Source organism: Arachis hypogaea, chromosome 12 (assembly GCF_003086295.3).
Source record: "Arachis hypogaea cultivar Tifrunner chromosome 12, arahy.Tifrunner.gnm2.J5K5, whole genome shotgun sequence".
Taxonomy (NCBI): Eukaryota; Viridiplantae; Streptophyta; class Magnoliopsida; order Fabales; family Fabaceae; genus Arachis; species Arachis hypogaea.
In genome coordinates, this window is record NC_092047.1 from 53,097,889 (window position 1) to 53,105,089 (window position 7,201).

At 37.9% G+C, this 7,201-nt stretch overlaps 1 non-coding gene across 1 annotated transcript; it reads left to right on the forward strand.

Moving 5' to 3' along the window:
- The first annotated feature begins 2,084 nt into the window (after nt 1–2,084).
- Nucleotides 2,085–2,192, forward strand: LOC112731664 (small nucleolar RNA R71). The gene has a single exon (XR_003167433.1). It is a non-coding gene; the product is annotated as a small nucleolar RNA R71 (small nucleolar RNA).
- The last annotated feature ends 5,009 nt before the right edge of the window (nt 2,193–7,201 follow it).

The following is a 7,201-nucleotide window of genomic DNA, read 5'->3' on the forward strand; positions in this document are numbered from 1 at the left end:
TTGGTGCTTGTTCTGGGCGTTGAACGCCCATTTGTTGCCCATTTCTGGCGTTGAACGCCAGAACCATGCTTGTTCTGGGCGTTCAGCGCCAGCTCTTCTCCAGGGTGCATTTCTGGCGTTCAGCGCCAAAACCATGCTCTGTTCTGGCGTTGAACGCCCAAAACATGCTTCTTACTAGCGTTTAAACGCCAGTAAGGTCTTCCTCCAGGGTGTGATTTTTCTTCTGCTATTTTTGATTCTGTTTCTAAATTTTTTGTTTATTTTGTGACTCTACATGATTATGAACCTAAGAAAACATGAAAAACAAAAATAAAATTAGATAAATAAACATTGGGTTGCCTCCCAACAAGCGCTTCTTTAATGTCAATAGCTTGACAGTGGGCTCTAATGGAGTCTCACAGATGTGCAGAGCTTTGTTGAGACCTCCCAACACCAAGCTTAGAGTTTGGATATGGGGGTTTGACACCAAACTTAGAGTTTGGTTGTGGCCTCCCAACACCAAACTTAGAGTTTGACTGTGGGGCTTTGGTTGACTCTGCTTTGAGAGAAGCTTTTTCTGCTTCCTCTCCATGGATGCAGAGAGAGATCCTTGAGTTGTAAACACAAGGTTGTCCTTATTTAATTGAAGGATCAATTCTCTTCTGTCCACATCAATCACAGCTCTTGCTGTGGCTAGAAAAGGTCTTCCTAGGATGATGGATTCATCCTCTTCCTTTCCAGTATCCAGGACTATGAAATCAGCAGGGATGTAAAGGCCTTCAACCTTTACTAACACGTCCTCTACTTGTCCATAAGCCTATTTTCTTGAATTGTCTGCCATCTCTAATGAGATTTTAGCATCTTGCACCCTATAGATTCCCAGTTTCTCTATTACAGAGAGGGGCATGAGGTTTATCCCTAAACCAAGGTCACACAGAGCCTTAAAGATCATGGTGCCTATGCTACAAGGTATTATGAACTTTCCAGTATCCTGTTTCTTCTGAGGCAATGTCAGTTGATCCAGATCACTTAGTTCATTGGTGAACAAGGGAGGTTCATCTTCCCAAGTCTCAATACCAAATAATTTGACATTTAGCTTCATGATTACACCAAGGAGCTTGGCAGCTTGCTCTTCAGTAACATCCTCATTCTCTTCATAAGAGGAATACTCATCAGAGCTCATGAATGGCATAAGGAGGTTCAATGGAATCTCTATGGTCTCTAGATGAGTCTCAGATTCCTTAGGTTCATCAGAGGGAAGCTCCTTATTGATCACTGGACGTCCCAGGAGGTCTTCCTCCTTGGGATTCACGTCCTTCTCCTCTCTTGTGGGTTCGTCCATGGTAATTAATTCAATGGCCTTGCACTCTCCTTTTGGATTCTCTTCTGTATTGCTTGGGAGAGTACTAGGAGGGATTTCAGTGATCCTTTTACTCAGTTGGCCCACTTGTGCTTCCAAATTTCTAATGGAAGACCTTGTTTCATTCATGAAACCCACAGTGACCTTAGATAGATCAGAGACTAAATTTGCTAAGCTAGATGGATTCTGCTCAGAATTCTCTATCTGTTGCTGAGTGGATGATGGAAAAGGCTTGCTATTGCTGAACCTGTTTCTTCCACCATTATTAAAGCCTTGTTGAGGCTTTTGATCCTTCCATGAGAGATTTGGGTGATTTCTCCATGATGGATTGTAGGTGTTTCCATATGGTTCACCCATGTATTTTAACTCTGCTATTGCAGGGTTCTCAGGATCATAAGCTTCTTCCTCAGAAGATGCCTCTTGAGTACTGTTGGATGCAGCTTGTATTCCATTCAGACTCTGAGAAATCATATTGACTTGCTGGGTCAATATTTTATTCTGAGCCAATATGGCATTCAGAGTATCAATTTCAAGAACTCCCTTCTTCATAGGCGTCTCATTATTCACAGGATTCCTCTCAGAAGTGTACATGAACTGGTTATTAGCAACCATGTCAATGAGTTCTTGAGCTTCTGCAGGCGTTTTCTTTAGGTGAATGGATCCACCTGCAGAAGTATCCAATGATATCTTTGATAGCTCAGATAAACCATGATAGAATATATCCATCCAGGATGGTCCATTCTGAAAGCATGTCAGAAGGACACTTTTTGGTCAGCTGCTTGTATCTTTCCCAAGCTTCATAGAGGGATTCACCTTCCTTCTGTCTGAAGGTCTGAACATCCACTCTAAGCTTGCTCAGCTTTTGAGGAGGAAAGAACTTGGCTAAGAAAGCCGTGACCAGCTTATCCCAAGAGTTCAGGCTGTCTTTGGGTTGAGAGTCCAACCATATTCTAGCTCTGTCTCTTACAGCAAAAGGGGAAAGCATGAGCCTGTAGACTTCAGGATCTAGTCCATTAGTCTTAACAGTATCACAGATCTGCAAGAATTCAGTTAAGAACTGAAAAGGATCTTCAGATGGAAGTCCATGAAACTTGCAGTTCTACTGCATCAGAGAAACTAGCTGAGGTTTCAGCTCAAAGTTGTTTGCTACAATGGCAGGAATGGAGATGCTTCTTCCATGTAAATTGCAATTAGGTGTAGTAAAGTCACCGAGCATTCTCCTTGCATTATTGTTGTTGGGTTCGGCTGCCATCTCCTTTACTTGTTCGAAATTTTCAATAAGGTTGTCTCTGGATTGTTGTAATTTAGCTTCTCTTAGTTTCCTCTTCAGAGTCCTTTCAGGTTCTGGATCAGCTTCAACAAGAATACCTTTTTCTTTGTCCCTGCTCATAAGAAAGAGAAGAGAAAAGGAAAAAAAAGGAGGAATCCTCTATGTCACAGTAAAGAGGTTCCTTATTGTTAGTAGAAGAAGAAAATGAATAGGGGTGAAGAAGAATGAAGAATCCAAACACAAAGGTGATGATAGGAGCAGAGATGTGAGATGAAGAGAAGTGTTAGTAGATGAATAAATAAATAGAAGGGGATGAGAGGAGGAGAGAATTTTCGAAAATAATTTTTGAAAAAGAGTTAGTGATTTTCGAAAATAGTTTTTGAAAAAGGTTAGTAGTTTTTCGAAAATTCAAATAAAAAATAAAATAATTAGTCTAATTAAAAAGAAATTTTGAAAAAGAGGAAAGATTTTTTCGAAAATTAGAGAGAGAGAGAGTTAGTTAGGTAGTTTTGAAAAAGGTAAGAAACAAACAAAAAGTTAGTTAGTTAGTTGAAACAAATTTTGAAAAGATAAGAAGTTAGGAAGTTAGAAAAGATATTTTGCAATCACTTTTTTTGAAAAAGGTAAGATACGAAGATATTTTTGAAAATATATGATAGAAATTAGTTTTTGAAAAAGATTTGATTTTTAAAATCTCAATTAATGACTTGATTCACAAGAAATCACAAGATATGATTCTAGAACTTAAAGTTTGAATCTTTTTTAACAAGTAAGTAACAAACTTGAAATTTTTGAATCAAAACATTAATTGATGATGTTATTTTCGAAAATATGATGTAAAATTAAGAAAAAGATTTTTGAAAAATATTTTTGAAATTTTTGAAAATAACTAAAAAAATTGAAAAAAAAAGATTTGATTTTTGAAAAAGATTTTGAAAAAGATAAGATTTTTTTTAAATTGAAAATTTGATTTGACTCATGAAAACAACTAGATTTTAGAAATTTTTGAAAAAGTCAAATCTAATTTTCGAAATTTTCAGAGAGAAAAAGGGAAAGATATTTTTTGATTTTTGAATTTTTATGATGAGAGAGAAAAACAAGAAAAATGATGCAATACATGAAAGTTATGGATCAAAACAATGAATGCATGCAAGAATGCTATGAATGTCAAGATGAACACCAAGAACACTATGAAGATCATGATGAACATCAAGAACACATTTTTGAAAATTTTTTTTTTAATGCAAAGAAAACATGCAAGACACCAAACTTAGAATTCTTTAATGCTTAGACATAAAGAATTCAGGAATGCATATGAAAAACAAGAAAAGACACAAAACATGCAAATGCAAAGATCAAACAAGAAGACTTACCAAGAACAACTTGAAAATCATGAAGAACACTATGAATGCATGAATTTTTTGAAAAATGCAAGATGAATATGCAATTTACACCAAACTTATAACATGACTCAAGACTCAAACAAGAAACACAATAAATATTTTTGATTTTTACGATTTTCTAATTTTTTTTTTAATTTTTTCGAAAATCATTTAGGAAAAGAAAAATAAGGATTCCAAAATTTTTAATATGAATTCCAGGAATCTTTTAGTCTAAAGCTCCAATCAAAGGGTCAGGCATGGCTTAATAGCCAGCCAAGCTTTAGTATGTAAATTACATCCATTGAGGTGATTAGTTGAAGACCAATCCCAAAGCAGTTTGGGTATGGCTTTACAGCCAGATAGGATTCAACATGTTTCATGAAACACTAGAATTCATTCTTAAAAATTCTGAAGAAAAATATATTTTTGAAAACATCTTTTTTAAAATTTTTTTTTTCGAAAACAAAGGAGACATTTTTGAAAGATTTATTTGAAAATAAAACAAAAAGAAAATTACCTAATCTGAGCAACAAGATGAGCCGTCAGTTGTCCAAACTCGAACAATCCCCGGCAACGGCGCCAAAAACTTGGTATGCGAAATTGTTACTCAGGTTGTGAATTATTGTTCGAAATTGATTCCCTGGCGATGGCACCAAAAACGGATGCACAGAACCATGGTCTAAACATATCTTCATAACTTCGCATAACTAACCAGCAAGTGCACTGGGTCGTCCAAGTAATACCTTACGTGAGTAAGGGTCGAATCCCATGGAGATTGTTGGTATGAAGCAAGCTACGGTCACCTTGTAAATCTCAGTCAGGCGGATATAAAATAGTTATGTAGTTTTCGAAATTTAGTAATAAAAGAAGGATAGAAATACTTATGTAGATCATTGGTGAGAATTTCAGATAAGTGTATGGAGATGCATTCGTTCCTCTGAACCTCCGCTTTCTTGCTGTCTTCATCCAATCCTTCTTACTCCTTTCTATGGCTGGCTTTGTGTAAGGATGTCAAATGGCTACTTTTAATCCTCTCGGAAAAATGGTCCAAATGCTCTGTCACAGCACGGCTAATCGTCTGGAGGCATCACCCTTGTCGTTGGTTGCATCCTATTCCTCTCTGTGAAAATGGTCCGATGTGCTGTCACTGCATGGCTAATCATCTTGGAGGTTCTCGATCATACTGGAATAGAATTTACTATCCTTTTGCGTCTGTCACTACGCCCAGCACTCGCGAGTTTGGAGTTTGTCACAGTCATTCAATCCCAGAGTCCTACTCGGAATACCACGGACAAGGTTTAGACTTTCCGGACTCTCATGAATGCCGCCATCAATCTAGCTTATACCACGAAGATTCTGATTAAGAGATCTAAGAGATACTCATTCAATCTAATGTAGAACGGAAGTGGTTGTCAGGCACGCGTTCATAGGGAATAATGATGATTGTCACGTTCATCACATTCAGGTTGAAGTGCGAATGAATATCTTAGAAGCGAAATAAGATGAATTGAATAGAAAACAGTAGTACTTTGCATTAATCTTTGAGGAACAACAGAGCTCCACACCTTAATCTATGGAGTGCAGAAACTCTACCGTTGAAAATACATAAGTGATAATGGAGTTCATTGGTCTCGGCTCCAGAGGGGAACCGGAGTAACCAAGACTACGAATACAATGATAAAAAGTTCTATTTATAATAAACTAGTCAGTAGGGTTTACAGAAGTAAGTAATTGATGCATAAATCCACTTCCGGGGCCCACTTGGTGTGTGCTTGGGCTGAGCTTGAAGTCTACACGTGGAGAGGTCATTCTTGGAGTTGAACGCCTGCTTTTGTGCCAGTTTGGGCGTTGAACACCACTTTGCAACTTGTTTCTGGCGCTGGACGCCAGAATTGGGCAGAGAGCTGGCGTTGAACGCCAGTTTGCGTCTTCTAAACTTGGGTAAAGTATGGACTATTATATATTTCTGGAAAGCCCTGGATGTCTACTTTCCAATACAATTGGAAGCGCGCCATTTTGAGTTCTGTAGCTCCAGAAAATCCATTTTGAGTGCAGGGAGGTCAGAATCCAACAGCATCAGCAGTCCTTCTTCAACTTCTAAATCTGATTTTTGCTCAAGTCCCTCAATTTCAGCCAGAAAATACCTGAAATCACAGAAAAACACACAAACTCATAGTAAAGTCCAGAAATGTGAATTTAACATAAAAACTAATGAAAACATCCCTAAAAGTAACTAGATTCTACTAAAAACATACTAAAAACAATGCCAAAAAGCATATAAATTATCCGCTCATCAGTTAACGTGGCTTCTAACGTGGCCATGCTTAGCCATCCCTAACGTTAGTGACAATTTTGAATGTCACTAACGTTGGTGTTTCTTTCACTCATCAACGTTAGCTTCCACGTTAACTAAGTTAACGTGGAAGTTAACGTGGCTCCTTGGGGGGTTGTGTGGTTGCTTCCAACGTTAGTGACAATGTTGGGTGTCACTAACATTGTCGACCACTCTTGCTTCTTACGTTAGCTCGGTTAACGTGGGAGTTAACGTGGTATATTTCTCCTTAGGCCAACGTTAGTGACAATGTTGAATGTCACTAACATTGGCGTTTCCTCCCCCTTTTAACGTTAGAGGCCACGTTAACTAAGTTAACGTGGCCACTTATGAGCATTTGCCAACGTTAGTGACAATGTTAAGTGTCACTAACGTTGGCTCAACTTCCCCTCTCCACGTTAGAGTTCATGTTAACTTAGTTAACGTGACTCTTAACGTGGTCAATGATGGCTTCGAGAGCGTTATTGGCAATCACTTTTCTCATCAACTTTGCAAGTTACCTCCCATTCCTTGCTTCCTTTGGTCCTGAAATCAAGCAATAGAGTGCATCAAAGTTCTAGTCCAAGTCATGGGTAATGCAACATACAATTTGTCACTAAACTCATGCAAAATCCTCATGAAATAATGTAAAATGCACAATGTATGCTTGAATCAAGGTGTAAGTGAATATATACCCAAAACTAGCTTATTTCCTAAGGGAATGCATGAAACTAACCAAAAAACAGTAAAGAAAATGTCAGTGAAACTGGCCAAGATGCCCTGGCATCACAACACCAAACTTAAAGCTTGTTTGTCCCTAAGCAAGTACTGGAACAAGAGAATGATGAATGGAATGCCAAGAGAAATGAGTCATTCTTGTGGAAGTCATATCACTGATT